This window comes from Perognathus longimembris, chromosome 24 (assembly GCF_023159225.1).
Source record: "Perognathus longimembris pacificus isolate PPM17 chromosome 24, ASM2315922v1, whole genome shotgun sequence".
Lineage (NCBI taxonomy): Eukaryota > Metazoa > Chordata > Mammalia > Rodentia > Heteromyidae > Perognathus > Perognathus longimembris.
Genome location: NC_063184.1, coordinates 6158901 through 6180239, shown reverse-complemented (window position 1 = coordinate 6180239; position 21339 = coordinate 6158901). Strand labels below are relative to the sequence as shown.

The 21339-nt window shown below is 42.6% G+C and overlaps 1 long non-coding RNA gene and 1 pseudogene across 1 annotated transcript; both read left to right on the top strand.

Annotated features, from left to right (window-relative positions):
- Window positions 1–720: 720 nt before the first annotated feature.
- Window positions 721–8601, top strand: LOC125341303. Its single transcript, XR_007208953.1, has 3 exons — window positions 721–914; window positions 2765–2766; window positions 8590–8601. It is a non-coding gene; the product is annotated as an uncharacterized LOC125341303 (long non-coding RNA).
- On the top strand, window positions 3276–4914 carry LOC125341301 (annotated as a pseudogene).
- Window positions 8602–21339: the final 12738 nt, after the last annotated feature.

Genomic DNA, 21339 nt, shown 5'->3' with positions numbered 1-21339 from the left:
GCTTAACATCATGTCTCATTCATATCTCCCTGGCAGACTACCAACACTTCCCCTCATAGCCCCAGTGTGTCCTCTGTCACTGCAGCCTTTTAGGACTACAGCCAGTTGTTCAAGATCTACTAGGAGAAGGTTGGTTATGCCCTACTAACTCCATTTAAAATACTTTTATCTAAATGGTGGTCAAGCCTAATGGCTCAATTTATCTGGTGTAGGACCTTCACCTTATTAATGTGGCTGTCATTCCCCTACATGCTATCATGCTAAATCCTTATATGTTGCTTTCCACGATTCCTGTAACAGCTTCAAACTCAGTGTTGGACTTGCCTCACCCAGCCCACATTTGTGAGGGACCATTAAAGGACTCTCATTTTACTTGGCTTACTGATAGCAGGTGCTTCCTCTGGAAAGGTTCATGGGTGGGTAGATATGCTATTGTGTCCTTCTCTTTCTCATGCAGCCATTTGGAAAGTAAGAAGCCTTTTGACTACTTAGGGACCTCAGTTATAATCAGTCCCCATATTACCAAACTTTTGGAAGGCTTTCTCCCCTCAGCCACTGACATAGTTCACTGCATGTCCCATAGGTCAGATGACTCCTTTATTAAAAAAAGAATATGTCCCAGGCATCCCAGAGGACAATGTGGGGACAGTCATGGACAGGAGAAGAAGGTTTGTAAGGAGGTTTATTAGTGGGGCCATATCTCCCACAGCAGAAAGAGCAACATGGCTGCTCGTGTCTGCACCTTATCCAGGTGGTAGCTTACTTATATTGCTCTGGGTCTAAAGGGAAAGTAGGTAGGTCTGAATGGTGAGTGGGAATGGCCCATTTTAGCTCTAGGACAGGGAGTTTAGGGATGGGTGGATCTAGGGGCTAATGGGAGGACCTGAGGACCTGAAGTGGGGAAAATGATAACAGTCCCCATTTGTTGTTTATTAATAACTAGTAAGGGGTACCAGGTCAGGAGTATGGGCAGAGGTTGTTTCTTCTGGAGCTACTTCCTGCTATAAAGGGGTAAAGTAATCAGGTCCCTGATTTGTCATTTGGCCAGGTACCATCCAAGAAATATTTGCTTGACAGTTTGGTTGGTAAAGTTCCTCATCATTTCCATGAGAATAGTTGTCAGAGACAGTGGGTGTCATGGTCTCTTCTGGCAACCTCCTCCAGCTTGGGCACATCAATGAGTCACTGGGGCTGGGGTATATAGGATCCAGACCTGCACTGAGCAGAGCAGTATAAGTGAAGCCTCCAGTTGCCTGTAGTAACAGGATGGCCTTGAACTGCAAGTTCCCAGGTGGTGTTCTGGATGAGGTATGTTATCCTGTTAAAAGAGACTTTTGAAAAAGTCAGGAAAAAGGCTGACAAGTTCACAGGACTAGTTAACATGAATGACATGGGAGCACACACCCTCGACACAAGCCAGAAACATTCCATTTGGAGCATAAACTTAATTATGGCACATTACAAGGAAGGAGGGATAATTGGACTGGGGGCCAGAACGGAGCCTTTAGAGGTATGTTTTGGGCAACTGGATAGTGGACTGTTTGGGTGTAACCAATACATATACAATAGCAATAGCTAATTATACAAAAGCTAACATACATACATACATATATATATATATAGCAAGTAACAAAGGCAAGAATGCAAGTTTCTGTCCAGTTGGAAAGAGGACAGATATGGACATTAGGTGGGCAAGCAACTATTCCTCTTGACCTCCTGGCCCTGATTAACTTTGAAAGGGCAAGTTTAAAGTGACTGCATTTAGGGTATGACTTCATCTCCTCTTACCCTTCTCCCTGGTTCCTTGTTGTCAGGACTGACCTCGTCCTGAAGATATTGGTGCTCATTGCTTGGATAGCCTGTCCCAGTTTGCATTCAATGGGTTTGAACTCAAAGCCTGGGCACTGTCCCTGAGCACTTTTGCTCGAGGCTAGCACTCTACCACTTAAGCCAGAGTGCCACTTTCAGCCTTTGGCTGATTACTATGAGTCTCTTGAGCCATGCTTCCAGTCTGGCTCTTTTCTGGTTAGTTGGGAGATGGAGTTTTAGAGGGATTGTTCTGCCCGGACTGGCTTTGAAATGAAATCAAAAGAGTCTTGGCCACAAAAGCCCTTTTTATTTCCAATTACACAACAAGGAGACCAATAGGAGTAGAGCTTACTGTAACTTGTGGAGAATTGAACAACAAATACTTGCCAGAGTTCTGCAATCACAAAACTCAGTAGATGTGATAGTTTTCAAACAACAATTATTTAGCACTTTAGAGTTCCAGAAGTTGTTTTCTGTGATCTGAATTAACTCTCAGAAAACCTTTGAACTCAAAAACATTTTCTTAATTCAAGAATTATAAGCACTAGCATTATGCCAACAATCCAAACTTGGAACTTTTTTTTTTTTGGCTATTTACCAAAATGCATCTAATTGCAAAACAGCATACAAACCAAATCATCTTTTCTTTGCCTATATACCCTTTGCTGTCTAACTTGTGGGTATTGACATTACTGGAAGGTGGAAGAGAGCACAAATGAACAATAATCAAGAGGGCAATGGGTCAGGACAATGTGAAAGTCTCAGCTTCAGTGGATCTGAAGTGGCTTGTGTCTTCCATCCTGAATCAGCAGGCTTAGTTAGCCATGTGATGGAGTCAGGCAGGAGAGATAGTTGGATCTGGGTGAGGCTGCACTAGCATCTCTCAGCGTACCTTGGATGGATGATCTCATCTCTTGCAGGTCTGCCTGCAAATATCTACACAGAATGGTTAAAGACGTTTGAAATCTCCCTGTATCCCCTGGTTGCTTACCCTGAGTACACTGGCTTTTGCAGGTTGGTGTGCTACTGGTTTAAGCAGGGTGACAACTTAAAAACAATATTTAAAAAAACTTGGGCCTGTAATCATCTCTTGCAAGTGCAGTCTAAAATTCGTAGTTGGTTTCTCATATTCAAACCTTTTCCCAGTCACAAAATCCACACAGACAAAAGGCCAACCAAATATGCTCTCTGTAGCATCCAGGACACTTTTTGACACATGGAGGAGGAAGACACCAATGCTACTCCAATGCAAACCTGTAGCCACCAAACAGAACTCTGATGCTTTTAATCTTGGAGTAAGCGTCACAGACATGTGTTTCAGCTGCAACTCTGCCATGTCAGGCCTACTATAAACCCATCTCTAATCTTAGAAGTACACACAGTTCTGAGAAGTTTCCCACTAGGGTGGCGACAGAGCTGGTTACTGTGTTAGTGGGTGCCTTGGCATCAGCCACAGGAACTTAGCGATGGTGGCAGCTGCAGCAGGACCTGAAACAGCCCAACAGTTTTTCTCGAGCTTCTTGGATGCTCAGATCGATGAGGACCCCCCAGGAAGCCTTGGAGGAGCTGACGAAGGCTTTGGAAGACAATCCAGATGATGCACAGTATTATTGCCAGAGAGCTTATTGTCACATTCTTCTTGGAAAATACTGTGATGGCATTGCTGATGCAAAGAAGTCTCTTGAACTCAACTCAAGTGATGCCACTGTTATACTGAGAAAAGGAATATGTGAACACCATGAAAAAATCTATGCTGCTGCTCTAGAAAGTTGTTTTTTTTTTGGCCAGTCCTGTGGCTTGGGACTCTGGGCCTGCACTGTCCCTGGATTCTTTTTGCTCAAGGCTAGCACTCTGCCACTTGAGCCACAGTGCCACTTTGGGCCATTTTCTGTATATGTGGTGCTGGGGAATCGAACCCAGGGCCTCATGTATATGAGGCAGGCACTCTTGCCACTAGACCATATCCACAGCCCTTGCTCTAGAAAGTTTTACAGAAGGACAGAAATTAAGTACAGATGCAGATTTCAGTGTCTGGATTAAAAGGTATCAGGAACCTCAGAATGGAACAGAATTTGAGGTGAATCAGTCTGCATCCCAGCAGACTCAGTCAAAACTCAAATATGTTGGTATCAGATAGAATCTCAAGTAATCATTACACTGATGATCAAGAATGTTCAGAAGAATGATGTAAATGTGGAATTTCCTGGAAAAGAGTTGTTTGCTTTGGTAAAACTTTCTTCTGGAGAGGATTATAATTTGAAACTGAGACTGCTTTATCCTATAATACCAGAACAGAGCACATTTAATTTACTTTCAACAAAGGTTGAAATTACAATGAAAATGTCAGAGGCTGTGAGATGGGAAAAGCTAGAGGGGAAAGGAGATGCACCTTCACCAAAACAGTTTATAGCAGATATAAAGAACCTATATCCATCATCCTCTCATTATACAAGAAATGGGGATAAATTGGTTGATGAGATCAAAGAAGAAGCAAAGAACGAGAAGTTGGAGGGTGATGCAGCTCTAAACAAATTATTTCAACAAATCTATTCAGATGGTTCTGATGAAGTGAAACGTGCCATGAACAAATCATTTATGGAGTCTGACCAGGCCAAATGATGAATCAGGGATCCCTGACTACTTTGCCCCTTTACAGCAGGAAGTAGCTCCAGAAGAAACAACCTCTGCCCATACTCCCAGCCTGGTAACCTTCCTCTGTTATTAATAAACAACAAATGGGGGAATGTTAGCATTTCCCTAGCCTCAGGTCCTCAGCTCCTCCCACTAGCCCCCAGATCCACCATACCTAATGAGCCACTCCTACTCATCACCTACTTCCCCTTTACCCCCAGAGAGGGAAGATGCCACCTGGATAAGGTGCAGACGCCATGTAGCTCCCTTTCCTGTGGGAACTATGGCCCCATTAATAAATCTCCTTATGAACCTTCTTCTCCTGTCTGTGATTATCTCCACATGGTCCTCTGGGATGGCTGGGACCTATGCTTTCAGTCTGGTGGTATAGCTTTGAGTACCAACAGGTCAGATGTGGGTAAAAGGAAAGTTGAAATCAATCCCCGTGATGATATGGAATGGAAAAAGTACTAAATAAATAAATTTGCTATCACTGTATTGCATATATTCATTAATACCCAGTATTGATACTGCCTTCTTGAACTTTGAACACTGAATATCTTTTTGAAAGATTATACCTCTTTGGGCTTTGGAAACTATTTTCCTTCAAGTGTTCTAAGAGTCTAATGAAGAATGAAGATCCCATCTTTATTACTTCAGTCCTTAAGGATTTAAAACATGAACCTGAATGAAATATTGTTTGCTATTAGGTAGATTAGTTCTGTCTACTAGTTGTGGGAATGGAGAAATCTTTAATGACCTATCTTGGGTTATTGCCTTACTTTTGATCCAATATTCTGTTAATAACTTATTAGACCTGGCAACTTTGGTTGAGCATAAATTTTTCAACTTCAATGTTATGTTGAGTTTTCTTTTAAAAACGTCTTTTGAATGAGAAAAAAAAAAAGAAATACACACAGTCCTGAGTCTTTGAGAACTGAGTGACTTGAGGCAGGCAGAACCCGGGCAGGAGCAGTCTAGGCCTGTCAAAATCTTCACAGGAACACCACCAGTGTTTCCTAGATATGGCTAGGCTGGAGAGGCATGTGGAAACACACTTGGAGTTCATGATCAAAGGAAAGAGGCTGACACAATGGGAAAGGATAACAAAGTTTATTTCATGTCAAGCATTGAGATCACTAGCTGACCAGTCAGGGCCATCTTCTTGGAGAGCCACCCCTCACTGGCCTCACAGGCTATTTTTAAAGGAAAAAGAGCTACAAACTGCAAAGCTGCCATTGTCAACAGCTGCCTTTTCGCATCATTGGCTCACACAAGGGAAATGCCAGTGTGGGTTTTCCTGATTGGCTATCTTCTCTTAGAGTTACCTATTTTGCCTTTGATATCAGGAACTGGCCAATTGACAGCAGGTGGTCACATAGCACTGATGCAGGGGGTTGAGCAAGTCACAAACAGGTTAAGCAAGTTATTTACAGAAGCAGAATTTTGTGGTCAGGCTGACCTAGTACCAACTTTATTTTAACAATTGCCACCATGTTTCCCATTACCACTAAGCAAGCATGAGTGGGCTAAAACAATCCAGTACTCAATCATAAGTAAACCAACCCAACAGTTACAGTGGCATTTCTAGTACTATTATAGTTATTTCTATAGTCTATGACTATGATCATTTTTTACTGTCCGTTACCATGGTTGCTACCAAGGTACAGAGGGGAACAAGGGTTCCCTATATTTTTAAATGTCAAATTACAAGAAACTGTCTCACGGGTGGGGGTGCAGCTCTCTAGCATGGAGTGATCTGATCACCAAGGTTTAGAAGCTTTTATAATTTTAACACTAAAAATTACTATATTTAGTCACTCAGGTTCTCAGGTTAGTCCTTACAGACACCAATGCTGAAGAAGGTGCAAAATGCACTTTATTAGTTTCCTGAATAGTCTCCCATTTAAGTGAGACAGAATAAGGAATCACCAGTGATGAAGCCTGGCAGTTTAGGAGCAGACCATGGAAGCAGCTTCCTGTAGCCATGGACCACCACAGCTGCTACACACACGTCAACCTGCATCCTGAGTCACTACTTATTGCATCATATAAAGCAAAATATTGATCCTGTGTCAGGAAAATCAAGGTCAGCATCCACATTTGCATGCTTTTTCCCAAATGACTCTGGTCCCTTGATCTTAAAGAGTTTATGAGAGCACAGGAGATAAAATGGAGAAGAAAATCTTAGCCTATTTTACCAAAGAGTTTCCAGGATCAGATGTACATTTGACTTTTAGCATAGATGGACATAAAGAATAACATGCTGGTTTTACATCAGTGTACTTGGATCATCTGCTGCATATTTGAACCTTTCAGAGATTTTCTTAGACACATTTGGTTGTACCCAAGCAAGATCAGTTTGGGTTTAGAGCTGTTTTTTTTTTTTTTTTCTTTTGGCTTCGAGTCAGGTGAGTGGAGTCAGGAATGCCTCTATGTTGTTTACTGTGACTCCACCCACAGGCCTCAAGGATCAGTTTAACAAAAGTTAAAATAGTAGTCAAAAGCAAGTAATTTTGATACCATGCCAGTTTTTACATATTTTACACACATACAGTCAGACACTTGTGCACAAGCTTTGGGGGGGGGGGGTGCTTAGACTTTATTAATTGGACATGTAAGTTTTCTGGAATTCCAGTGGCAAAATAACATTGTTTTGCCCATATTTTACAACCATGTGGTCAGTTAGAAAACAATTTTTTTTCCAGCAAACAAAAATTTTCACAGATATATAGTGAGAAAATGGAGAAGCCACATTTTGAGAAAGCAAGTTAGCTCCAATGGGAAGCTGAAGTGGGATGCTATGACCAGATAAGGTCCAGGAGACAGGAGACAGGTCACAAACAGAACAGAGACACATGGCATGGCATAATTGTGGCAGAGCTAGTCAGAGCTTTACAAGGGTGACAGCAAGACACCTTCACCCTTGAATATTTGAATCACAAGGCAGGAGTTACAGAGTTCAGGGGGGCGAGGTTACAGGAGGCTTGAGTTTCCACATCCCCACCCTACCTCTAGGAATTCAGCATGCCCATTACCCGGGGGGTGGGTGGGATTCTACCTCTAAGAGTTACCTTGATGCCAACCAAGATGGCGCTTGTTGAAACCAATTCTATTGTCTATCACGTGGTCAATGCTAGAGAAAACTTAGGATTTAGCCAACAACAAGCAGAACTTAACAGAATTTCCAAGCTTAACATCGATACCAAGAGCAGAAAACTTTTCCTTTGTGCTTTCATAGGCAAGTGTGGAAGAAACATTGGTACCTACTTGTAGCAGCCCATCCTATATCACAGGCAGGCAGGCAAGCAGAGTTTAGAGAGACATAAAGAGAAAGAGAGAGAGAGAATTCCATCTGCCTGAGAACTCACAAAAATTATGTAAGTCCTGTAAAATATCAGAGGTCCAGTGTCCCATGAAGAAGCCACATGGAGTTCCAAATTTGGGGCCAAATTTGATTGCATGAGGCTAAAGATTGGGCTCTAACTTGAGCACCTTTCCTGAAGCATTTTAGACTGTCCCCCACTCTTGATGAGTGACCAGCAGAACTGAAGTAGATCTACCTACCAGTTTCCCAGTGGGGCTCTGTTCAGCGACTCTGAAATGGAGTCAACTATGAGGGAAAAAAGAGCAACTGGAGTTGTCACCCACAATTACTGATTCCCTTGACCTAGCTCAGTGGCTTATGGTCCCCTGGAATGGGGCTCAGAACTTGGTGCAAAGATTTTGTTCTGTGAGGCCCAGTGGCCTAATGGAAAATCGGATCCGAACCCATGGCTAACTGCAATGGTCACTCACCCTGGTTGGAGGTTCAAATCTATCATTATTGTGGTAGATGGAAATAGAGTGCTTGGTTAGGAGAAAGTTACCTCGGTGGTCTTTAGGTGAGCTTAGGACAGGGGAATAGGATGGGGAGGAAGCTTTGGGAACCCCCAAAATGGGGAAGCAAATCCACTGAGGAACCTGTGACTATCTCCGCATGGTCCCCTGGGATAGATGGGACATATTCTTTCAATAACTAAGGGAAATAACCTGACCAGTGATACTGCCAAACAACCTACAAAAATGTCCTAAAAATGGGCATCCACACTGCCTGTAACAAAAGATCCTACCCCTCTCTCTGGGCAGGATATTCTTGAATACCTGCAGCACCTCTTCCACCGCCATGCAGGTGCCATAAGGGAGTTCCTTAAACAAAACCTTCCTCTAATCTTGGACCACTTACAGTTCCTCCTCAGCAGCTTTCACAGACCGGTGAAGTGTGCTGAAAAGCCAATCCCAATACCAATGCATGACCACCTCCCTTTTGACCAATCAAGATTGAGGTCACCTCCAAGGTTTGGACTGGCAAGCTGATTTTATTCCATGCCAACAGTCTGAAAGTCCAAGTACTTACTAGTTCTCTTACACCTTTACATGGTAGACAGGCATTTCCCACCACCAATAAAAGAACTTCCTCTGTGTCTCAGCTTCTACTACAAGAAATAATCCCCCACTTTGGTCTGCCAGCTTCTATTCAGAAAGACAATGTCCCAGAATCAGTTTCTTCCATGCCCAGCTCTTGACCAAGTAATTCCTAAATACTTCTTGGCACTTTTATATTCCCTATCATCTTCAGTCCTTAGGGAAGGTGGAATATGCCAAATGCTCCCTGAAACAGACTTCAACCATGCTGACCATTGATTTACATTTAGTTTGGCTAAAGCTTTTACTTTTGGCTCTTTTTCATCTGCAGGTTTTACCTTAAAAGCCTTTAATACTAAATCCTTTTGAGGTTATATGTGGCCACCCTCCTTTGCCTCCCTCTGTTGCAGGCCTCAGATTCTCCTTTACCTCTTCCAATGCTTCTTCCCCCTTTCAATACCTGTATAATTTTCTTGGAAATATTCTCACAAATATAACCCTGTGCCTTCCACATTGTCCTCTGTGTCCTCAAAAAATGCCAGGAATCTGATGTACATTAAAAAAAATTGTCTACCACAGGCACAGAATTCCACCAAGTTTTCTACTAAGTGGGAAGGACCTTATCCAGTAACTCCCCTCCCACATCTGTGAAGTTCAGGGCTGGCCACACTGTATTCATCTCTGCCACATCAAACATCATCTGCCTGATCAACTTTCATACACGTCCAAGGCAACTGTCTTTATTGGTAAAAACAAACAACAACATTGAACTCAGTCTTCCTTAAGTCATGGTGGAATTGGAGAACTCCACTCTGGACAAATGATACCTTCATAACAGTCACAGTCTTGGTCAACTCTGGTATAGTAATGGTTTTTCCTTGGTATGGCTTTAGGAATATAAGCCCTACCAGACTGGCCCTGGTCTCATCACATATTGGTGAGCCTGGGATACTATATTGTTGGACCTGGGTAACTGCAACCATAGTCAGGACATGGGGGATGCAGAGACAAGTGGACCAATGCACACTTTATTTCCGGAAGGCCAGGGTTTATATAGGGTTAGAAATAAATTCACAACTTCAATAGTAAAATTAATACAGAATGATATCCATATCAATACAAAAGTTGCGGATGTCGCCACTGAGAGGCTACTACAAAGGGTGACTACAACGAAGGGCTTTGCTATTACAAAGGTTGCTGATACTAAAACAAAGGATTAAACCAGTCAAGACAGAATTCTAACTGTCACCTAACTACTATTTCCTAGAGACTAATTATCTTTGACCATGATTTCTCTATTTACTATGAAAAGACTTCCCTGGAGCAGCTGGGCAAACAAATCTTCCCAGGGAGGCTCTATATAGGGGGGAAAAGTCTCATGACAAAGTGACTTCCTTTGGCCATCAAACACAGGAGAGTTCTTTAATGGAGATTTTTCCCCATAGGCCTATTAGTTTGCTAATAAGGCATCAGAACTTCTGTGCCAAGGCTAAGTTTCCCATTTGTCAGAGAAGTTATTCTCCCACACTATATCTTCTACATCTCCTTCTATCTCATCTTGTGCTTTGTACAAGGGAGTTTCCTACAATGGCTGTAAATTATTTATGGTACCTGGCTATATATTTTTCACTTGCTTTCCCTAAGCATTTGTATAGTACAACATGAAGCATCCCCCACAGAATACTTACAGGACCACATGCCTGGATGAACCTACCCCAAATGTCTAACAGATGTAACTTTTCTCTAAAACAGGAATTAAAATTAGGACACCTACTTGGGTCTAGCTTATGAAAACTTACTTTAGATATAAAAATTTGATTATTTTCTCCTACAATCAAATTAACAAAGCCATTACTTATGCTGATTCTTATATTTGGGGAACACCCTCATATAAAAAGCCCCAGATGCACTGATGTTATACACCCCCTGGGTTGAAAGCAACAGAAAAAAAAAACATGCTCAAATTCAAAACTGTACTCCAAAATAAAACTCTCAACTAAAGGAGTGATTTTATTTTTGGTAATTATGTGCTCATACACAACAAGCCATTTACTTATGAAAGATATACCTTTAGTTATCTTCCAACCAATAGGTCCCATAATTCCCATGGCTGTTTAAGTCATTTGACCATTGTGCTACTCCGGAGAAAAATTTTGGAGCCTCATCACAGCCAAGGAACAAGAGTTCTGTCATTGGTCTGCATTGATGAGCTACACTTGTTATCTAAGGCAGAATATTATGCTCTCCTGTTTTCTCTAATCAGGATACTGGAACTGATGGTTGGAGCCTACAAAGGTGTCATGCGCCTGGCATGTATAGTAGCAAAAATTATTACCTATACCACCTCCACTATTGCACTGTTAAACCAAGAAAAGCAGGAGCATAGAAATGCCATTCTGGATAGCTGCACTATATCGACTATTGACTCTTACTAGAGCATCAGGGTTAAGAGGAGGTAGAGAATATGTGCTCTTTTAATCTGACTGATAACAGCTATACCCTCTGAGAGGAAGTCAAATATTTTAGAGAGCTTGCAGAAAAGATCCAGCAAAACAAGGGAGGATGGAACCTATTTGGATGGATTACTCCCTGGCTTGTGCCTACTTTGGACCTGCTAGCAGCAATGTTTTGCATATAGGTCACCAGTCAGACTGTCAACCAAATGCTCATAAGAGGGTACATGATTGAATGACAAATCAGGAACTCCTGACTGGTAACCACACCAATTAAACAACCTAGGAGGGAATAGTAGTATGTTCTCCTCCATTTTGGGATTGGCAATCTGCCTCCTAGTTTCGCAGCACATATCTCTTTCCTCTAGGTGCCTGAGCAGCATGCCCTCTGCCCAGATCTAAACTCTGTCCTGCCTACATGCTATCTTCAGTGTCTAGCTGCAGACTTAAAGTACTTCCCTCTCCTAGTCCCTGACTCTAAAAATACCCTTGAACAAAGGACAAGATCCATTTCTCCCTCTGCCATGAAAGAATTGGCCTTGTCAGCACTGTTGACAATCCTGCCGAGCCAGCCGGCAGTGAAAAGGAATCCTGAATGAGGGGGGGGGGGGGGGCAAGGATTAAAGAAAAGGAAAAATACAAGACAAGAGAAAAAAGACAAGAGGCAAAGATGGGGTACGGGAGGTCTGCATCTTGAGATTGAAACTCAAGACTGCAGCCCCGTTTATTCTTAACAACCAGCTTTTATGCAGTTTGGGAACCAGGGAATGGCATAGGGTTACCAAAGTTTAAGAAAATAAGAAAGCTTTTAGGTTGGTAAATAACAGGAGGCAATAAAACAAGACAAGGCTGAATGGTAAACATAAACCAGGCGCCTATTCACACAGTAAAACACATTGGTAAGTGCCAAGTCTTACCGCATTCCTTGTGATAACAGCACAGCCAGAGGTCAGGATGAGGTTAGCTGCTAGCTTGGCTCCCGACAGACAATAAACTTCCTTTGCTCCGTTGTGTGACTATGTCCCTGTGGTCTTCTGGGCTGATTACTTTCATTTCAGGATGCACCTTCTTTTCTCTCTTTAAAGCACAGATGACCCTTGTACGTTTCTAAATACTATATTTCTGAGTTGCCTTCAACAGGCCACCTTTTCCTCAAGTTATCCTGTCTGAAAACATCAACTGAGCAGTGCAGGGGCTCATGCTTGTAGTTTTGTATGTTCAGGAGTCTGAGATCTGAGGATCACAGTTCAAAGCAAGCCTGGCAGGAAAGTCTGTGAGACTCTTATCTCCAACTATCCACGAGAAGATTGGATTTGTTGCTGTGCCTCAAGTAGTAAAGTGCTAGCCTTGAGCTGAAGAGCTCAGGCACACTGCCCAGGCACAGAGTTCAAGCACCACAATTGATGAAAGAACCAACAACAACAACACATCACCTGAAAAGACAGCAAAAACTTTGTAATTTGTTTGCTCTCATTCTCTCAGATTTGTCAATTCTCAAGCCCTACATGGATATCAAATAACTAATTTGAGAGGACATTTTTTTTGCTGGTTCTGGGGCTTGATCTCTGGGCCTGTGCTCTGTCCCTGAGCTCCTTTTGCTCAAGCCTGGCACTACACCATTTGAGCCTCGGTGCCACTTCCACATTTTTCTGTGGTTAATTGGAGAGAAGAGTTGCATGGACTTTGCTGTCCCAGCTGTCTTTGAACCATAAGTCTCAGATCCCAGACTCCTGATTAGCTGAAATCACATGTGTGAGCCACTGGTACCTAGTAAGAAGATGTATTTTTCAAGAATGGTCTTTTAATAATCTCTTCATTATTTTCTCTTCATCCTGATAGTCCCAATGGTTCTATCTCTCTATTGTAAACATCTAATTTGGTGGTGATTGTTGAACTTTAGATCTATTTAAAACCAAATTCAATGGTCTTTACCAAATTTATTCATTTACTGGGCATAAATTGGCTGCTTTATTTCTTCCAGCTACAGAAAAGGAGATGTACCCTGAAATGAAAGTAACCATCCCAGAAGACCACATGGACATAGTACACACAGCTAGGTGTTAAGACTTGAGGTAAATGAATTAGATGTAGTCATAGGCAGTGTGCAGCTCTTGTTCTATAGGTGGGGTTGTACATGAAATCATTATTTTGTGTTAGCGTGTGTGTTTGAGTGCATGTGTATGTGTATGTGCATGCTCCTGCTAGGGCTTGAGCTCAGGGCCTCATGCTCTTGCTTGGCTTGGCTTTTCCTTAAGGCTGGCTCTCTACCTTCGGAGTCACAGCTTCCCTCGTGGCTTTTTGATGGTTAATTGGAAATAAACTTTTTGTTTTTGGCCTGGCTCTGAACCAGGATTCTGAGATCTTATAAGTATGTAATCACAGCTCCCAGAAATAATAATTATGTTAATGTGTTGGGGATCAGCTTGGCATTGAGAGGGAGAGGGCTGTCCGGAGACACTGCCTTTCCTCCCGCCCTGGGGCTGTGTGGCTGTTATCCACACCTACTCCCTTCCCGAGTTGGGAACCCGGTAGAGGGAGCTAAGCCAGCCCCGCCCTCCATCTGTAAGCACGTGTGCCACCATGGCGCCGGCGAGCCCAGGGGGATGGGGACCCTATGGGACATGACGTAAACCTTGGAGGAGGTCCTGGGGTGTCGCTCTTGGACGGATAGCTCATTAGCCAATTGCTAGTACCTAGTTAGGCAATCCAAGTTCCTCCCCTTCCCGCAGTCATCACTGCTATAAATGCAATTGCCCTCCCCCTTATTAAATGGAAGTTCGCCAGACCGCTCCCCGAAAACATCTGTGTCCTGAGTCTTGCTGTAAACTTAAAGGGGGCTCGGTGGGCGGCTTCGTGGCTCTACCTCATCTCGGCTTTGCCCCCCTGGGATACGCTTCCCTGCTCCTCCTGGCGGCAGGAGAAGCGCATGGAGCCGAGTGTCCCGACGAGTGTCCCGACAAATGGGTATTTAGTTACAATCAAGATAAATTTGATAAAGGAGACAAGGTATATGTGTGAATTAGTTTAACTGGGAAATTGACGTGGTTGAGACAGTTTGGGGACTTTCATTGAGAAAGTGGTGTCTGATCAGATCTAGGGGTCTTGTGTCTTTTTCTCCACCAAATAATTAATTATGAGCCAGGCACTTATGGCTTATGCCTGTAATCCTAAACTATTGAGGAGGCTGAGACCTGATGATTCTAGGTCAAAGCCAGCCTGGGTGAGAAGATCTGTGAGACTCTTATCTCAGTAAACCACCAGAAAAGCAAAACTGTAGCTGCAACTCAAAGTGGTAGAGTCCTGGACTTGAATGAAAAAGCTCAGGAACAGCACACTGAGTTCAAGCCAAGCAATTGTCTATAAGAGTAAGATGCCGGGGAAAAATGGGAAAGCCCCTTAACTATTGGTGGCTTGGTAGAAATCCACCTTATACCATAAGAGGCCATGTCCACTTGCTGCAGGGTGCATGGGAGGGAAGAGGAAGAGGAAAAAGTGGAGGAAGGGAAAGGAGGAGGAGGAGAAGGAAGAAAAGGAGGAAGGAGAGAGTACAGATTTCTCCATTTAAGCAAGCAGGAAGTAGGGTCTAGAAAAGTGTCCTAATCTAGGATCCCTCTTTTATAGTGTTCTGGGTGAGTCCCATGAGTTCGGACATCTGTTTGGGGCACTACCTCACCCCAAAGAAAGAGGCGCATGTCTGGTCCATGGATCTTCTGGGCTCTGCTTTAGTCAGATCCATTATCCTGATATGGAGGTCAGATCTGGCCAGTTCCATCATTGGCCAGATGGCAAGTTGTACTATCTGGCATCTTGTCTTGATGGGTGTGCCTGAGTTCCTATAGGAAGTGTTGTCCCATCTCCAGGTGATGGGTGTTCCTGAACCCCTAGAGATAGGGGTGGGCACTTGGCCTATAGGTTACTGTACCTGTCAGTCAAGTACCTGGGTCTGGGAGCTTCCTGTGACCTGACCCTAGGGTCAGGCCAGCTCAGACGCCATTATGCCATGCCGCATGTCTCCATGTTTGTGTCCTGTGTCCTGTCTCCTGGCTTGTCTCCAGTCACCATAGCATCCCAAATCAACTCTCCACTGGAGCTGGATTGGTTTGTTGATATGTTTTTGTTCTTTCTTCCCTCTCTGGCCTGTTTCCTGATAGTGTTAAAGGTATTTGTGGGCTGCAGGCCTTTGTAACAACTGGTTACCTGCAGACTGTTAATGCTCTAATTAAAACTCTAAGATTCGACCCTTCAATATGTGGCTTCTCAGATAATTTATACATATATAACAATCATAATTGCTCAGGGTCTTTAGAAAGAGTTGTCGGGGGAGGATCTGTTTTTCAAGCCATTCATCCTAGTGTACTCTTTTTATTTCTCCCTCATTGTCATATTTGGGGGCGGGTGTGTTACTATGCATCCAAAGCAATCACCTGACAGAAGACCTGCATTGCAGTATTGTGGGGAAACATGACCTTTGGAAGAGATTGAATAGAAATCTGGGGCTGGGGGCAGGAAAGGAGGGTAGTGACTCAATTCAATTTTATGAGACAGATAAAACTTTAGGCATGAATGCCTTTGAGCCATCTGAGAGATTTTTTAGTTTTACTCTAAAACAATTAAAAAATTTGAAGGAGAATGATATGTGATCAAAATCTTTTTTGTTTGGGGTGAAGGCTGGTTGATCAGCCTGAATTCTGGGCTTGGGTGCTGTTTTTCTTTTGTCCCCTCAAGGCTACTACTTTGACCACAGCTCCACTTCCAGCTTTTAGGTGGTTCAGTGGATATCAGAATCAAATGGCCTTTTCTGTCCAGAGTATTTTGAACCTTGATCCTCACATATCAGCCTTTTGTATAGGACTCCAAGCATAAGCCACTAGTGCCTAAGCCACTAGTGCCTGACCAAACTTCATTTTAAAAGAGTAAAATAAAATAATGATTTTTCTAAATGACAAGAGTGAAGATTCCAGTTGCTAGCTTTTTGTTTGTTTGTTTTTGTTTAGCCAACTTTTTTCCCCCTCTCTTCACTCAACTCTTACAACAGAATCCCTTTTCTCAAGGTGGTTGATTTCAGTTGAGTAAACACTACCTCCTAAGTCATCACAAGAGAGGACATTGTTTTGTTATGCCCAGATTTAGGGGTCCCCAAAGATCACCAAGGAGCCGAAAGAAGATGTAATCACACAAGAGTCTTTATTGCAAGCTCGAGCCTGGGCTCATGATCGTCACCTACACAGCGGGTCTGAATCGAGAGCCCTGACCTTTCAGCTAACAGGGATTTTATAGGGTTTGGGGGAACATTCCATACATCACATCATCACAGAACAAATCATATCAAACCACGGGAAAGTCATAAAATAGCATAGCAACTCGCAGCAAATAATTTCGTATCACGGGAAAGTTATAAAATAATTCTTAAGAATGATTGGCATAATCAATGGTGGGAACAGGCCTGGTGAAGGTGATTTGCTAGATTATGGGGTTCAAAATGATTGGTTTAGACAAATGATCTGGGTCCCAAGGGTGTCACCCGAGTCATCCTTAACTTGAGGGGACACCTGGAACTTCACAGGTATTTCCTATTATTTCTTGATTCCTGGTTATTATGAGAGTTTCACTTCCCAAAGAAGTTACTGACACTTTCTTCATTACTGGGCCATTATGAGAGTTTCACTGCCCAAAGGATTAATTGACACTTTTCCTGGAATATCTGCACTTCTGTATTTTGTCATAGGGGCAGGTTTACAGTCTTAAGCACACACAGGCTGGGAGTGGGCCTTATTTATCAGAAGTGCCTACTATCATTTATGAGGGACACAACACATTAACCATGTTTCAAAAACACACAACACACTGGCCAAACTTCAATACATTTCCTTTGTGTCACCAAGGATAAAGCATTCTAACTTTAACTGACCTTTGGTCAAATGAAGTCTCTCTGGCTACCTTCATTATCTTAGATTGCATTTTGTTCAGGCTATTCACATTGACATGTTCTGTAGTTATTCCAGGAAGCTTCAGGGCCTGGTCAGGCCCAAGCTACAATATGGAGGTACAATGGCTGCTCAGGTTCTTCAATTTCTTATTAGTTTTTTTGCAGGGCTGAGAGGTCAGATTCAGGGTCTCCTGTATGCTAGGAAAATACTCTGAAATTGATCTAATTCTCCAACTTCAGAGTCTAGTTCTAGCTAATCAAATCTCCTTATTCTTCTGCTTTAGTGTTTGGATTGGGGTTGGGTATAATGACTCAAGTTAGCCATACCAATACCCTCTAGATCAAGGACTTCTGCATAAACAGAAGACATAATTCCTGTTTCATTGGTATTACTGGTAAGGTCAGATCATGCCAGTAAGGAAAGGCTCAGCAAACATTTGAGCAGAATGTACTGAGCATAAAAACAATATGGAGGATAATACAACAAAGAGGTGGAAAGAAATGGGGGGATTGATTCCTGAGTAAATAAGGCAAACCAGTAGATCTAATCAGTACCAGATTAGTCTGTTGCTGATGCAAATATATTCCCTTATTTCTAAAAAATTGAAATAAAATTCACATTTCTGTCATTTGCTATTAGCTGGACCAGAACAATGAGGGGAGTAAGAATGGGCAAGTGGCTTGGTGCTGGTGATTCACACCTGAAATCTTACCTATTCAGGAGGCTGAGGATTGTAGTTTGCAGCTGGCCCAGGCCCATCCCACCGCCCAAATGTAGAAACCAGTAGAGTGCTAGCCTTGACCATAAAAGCTCAGGAACAGTGCCCAGGACTTGAGTTCAGGCCCAAGACTGGCACAAAACAAAAACAAAATAAAAGAGAATGGATACAGGGATTCAGTATCTAATTATAGTGTACAGCTGAGAGGTGAAGATGACTTGAACTTGTGTAGTCATGACAGAGGTGAGGAGACATCAACACATGCAAACCAAGTATAGGATATAAAATTCACCAAACCAGACAAGTAAATTGATTTTGTAGACAAAGAGAAATAACAAGTAGCCTCTGATTTTCTCTACTTTTGGGGAACCTTTCTCTCTTGAATACAAACACCATTGTATGCATAACGATATCTCAGTTAATGAATATTTTTTTTATCCCTTCTCAAATGACATCACAATGTAATCATTTATGTATCATTGATGTCTGAGGTAATAGATGGTCATGTGTATTTTCTATTGTCAATCTAGATGGTGTAATGGGTATAATTAGCATTTAGCTGGGGCTGAGAACAGATACAAAGGAAGACAAAACCACAACAATGCAAACTGTGACCAGAGTGAACTCTTGGGTAGGAAGTTAGCTTCCCATCACTGAGGATGTTTGAGCAGACAGCCATTTGATTATCTTACAGAAAATGATATATCCATGCACTGATAGCGCAGGCCTGTAATCCTAGCTACTCAGAAGCCTGAGATTTGAGTAATATGGAGGTCAGATCTGGCCAGCGCCATCATTGGCCACATGGTGAGTTGTACTACTTGACATCTTGTCTCCATGGGTGTGCCTGAGTTCCTAGAGGAAGGAAGTCGAAGCCCCAGGTGATAGGTGTTCTCCAATCCCTGGAGATAGGGGTGGGCACTTGGCCTGTAGGTTACTGATCCTGTCAGTCAGGTGTTTGGGACTGGAAGCTTCCTGTGATTCTGCCCTCAGACCCTATTTAGGGTCAGGCCAGCTCATGTGCCATTAAACCATGCCACATATTTCTATGTTCAGGGCCTGTGTCCTGTCTTGTCTCCAGTCATGATGGCATCCCAAGTGTAGAGCTAGAGTGAAGGAGCAGAGTAACTCCATATTGTACTAAGACCCCATTCTGTACCTGACTGACCTTACCATAAGTTCTACCCCCACTCTTCGCTTTCCAGTAAAGACCATAAAATGCTCTGGGACATATAATTCTCAGAAAAACCATAAACACACATAAGAGTCACCAGCAGAGAAGAAAAACAAGTTTTGGAGTTACCAGAACTCCTCCACCCAGGTGTGGTTTCCAGTATCTAATTAAAACCCCCTTGCTACACCCCTATGGCTTAACCAATCAATTTTAAATGCGTCGGTCCCTTGATCTGACCAATGACCCTTTCCGGATTCCTTCCCGCCACCAAATGCACCAAACATGCTTTAGAATTATTTTATAATTTTCCCATGGTGTGCATTGATTTGTTAGAAGTTGCTATGATGTATGCTAAGTCCCTGCCTTCCCCAAAGAATGTATAAAATAGCTGGAAGCCTTAGCCTCAGGGCCTCTTAGCATCACTGGTTGCCGAGTGCTTGGAGGACCGAGCTCCAGCTTGCAATAAAGACTCCTTTTGCTTTTGCATTGGTGTGGGTCTCTCGTGGTCCTTGCGGGGGTCCGGCGTTTGACCATAACACCAAGTTGGCTCTCCACTGGAGCTGAATTGACTTGTTGGAATTGTTTTGTTCTATCTTTCTGCTCTGGTTTGTTTCCTGATAGTGTTAAGTGTATTTGTGGGCTTCAGTACTTTTTAAAAACTGGCTGCTTGCAGAGTGCTAATGCTCTAATAAAAACTCCAAGATTCGGTCCTTCAATATGTGGCTTCTGAGATAATTTATATGAATATAACATATGCAGGCTTGTTCAGGATCCCAGTGCCAAGGAAGGCACTGACAACATAGTGACATATTGGTGTTGGCTCACATAGTGTGCCGTGTGCCACAATGTGTGTTTCTCATTGCAGTGCCACATGGAAACAGTATATGTGAGGAATGTTGTTTGTACAGGAACTTGCTCTTCTGTTCTTTTCCTTCTCTATCCTCTCATTCTCTCTCTCTCTCTCTGTGTGTGTGTGTGTGTGTGTGTGTGTGTGTGTGTGTGTGTGTGCTGGTCCGGGGATTGAACTCAGGGCCTTTTGCTGTCTCTAAACTTTTTCCACTCATTAGTGGCATTCCACCACCTACACATAACTCCATTTCTGTTTTTTTGGTAGTTCACTGGAGATGAGTCTTCTATACTTGATATCCCATCTCCTACTGCACAACAATCATCTGTGCTTCATTACTTTACATCATTACTTTGCATCTGCTTTTGAGTGCCTTCTGCTTTTACAGTAGAAGACAAAACTATTTTTTCCATATAGCTTCTCCCTTCCAGGGTTTTAAGTTCTCTATTTACTCCAGCATCACTGTCGTTTCTCAATCAAATCTGTCATCGCAAAGGATGAAGTGATGCTTTTTCAAACACTACCTGAATCATTGGCATGAATTTGTATTAAGAAACTTCAGGAACCTTCCCTTCCCATATGAAAGTGCTTTGGAAAAGTTTTCTTAAACAAGTATGAATTTATTTAACATATTTTTATGCTTATTTAATATTAAGGTTAATATTCAAATGAGGATTAGTATCAACCCTTCTCCCACCTCTCCTCCTCCTCCTCCTCCACCTCATTGGGTTCTATTCTTGAGGGTTTGTTTTTTGGGGGGGTTCAAAGCTAGGGACTCTACTACTTGAGCCACATGTGCACTTTAAGCTACATTGGAGAACAAATTTTCTTTTCCATTTTAAAAGCAGAAATCACTCAAAAGCAGATGCAAGGTAAAGTAATGAAGCAGAACTCTTTGTGGTGCAGTAGGAGATGGGATGTTGGGATAGAAAGTACAGAGAGAATAAATGTGAGAACCCAGAATTCCCTCAGCCATTGACCATCTTGACAACAAAACAATAATAGGAATAAATGATCAATTACTTACACTGTGTTTTCTTAATGGTTTGAATCATTGATTTTACTCTGATATGTTTCAGAACTGTATATAGAGAAAAACATAGTAATCATCACATCTCCATCTGTGTGTGACCCCTGCTTTATTCTGAAAAAGTAGCTGGTGTCAGCCAAGGACTTACAAGGAGGGGGATCTGGTGAAAAATACATAGAAAAATCAAAAGGAATATCACAGATCCCCTGCCAAGATAGAATTCCAATTGGAAGTGAAGCCCTTCAAAACAGTGAATTTGCCTATACAGAGTCCAACAGAAAATTTGAGTCACTGTGTTTAGTAGTCATGGACTGGACAACATAATGGCATGTTGATGTTGGCTCAT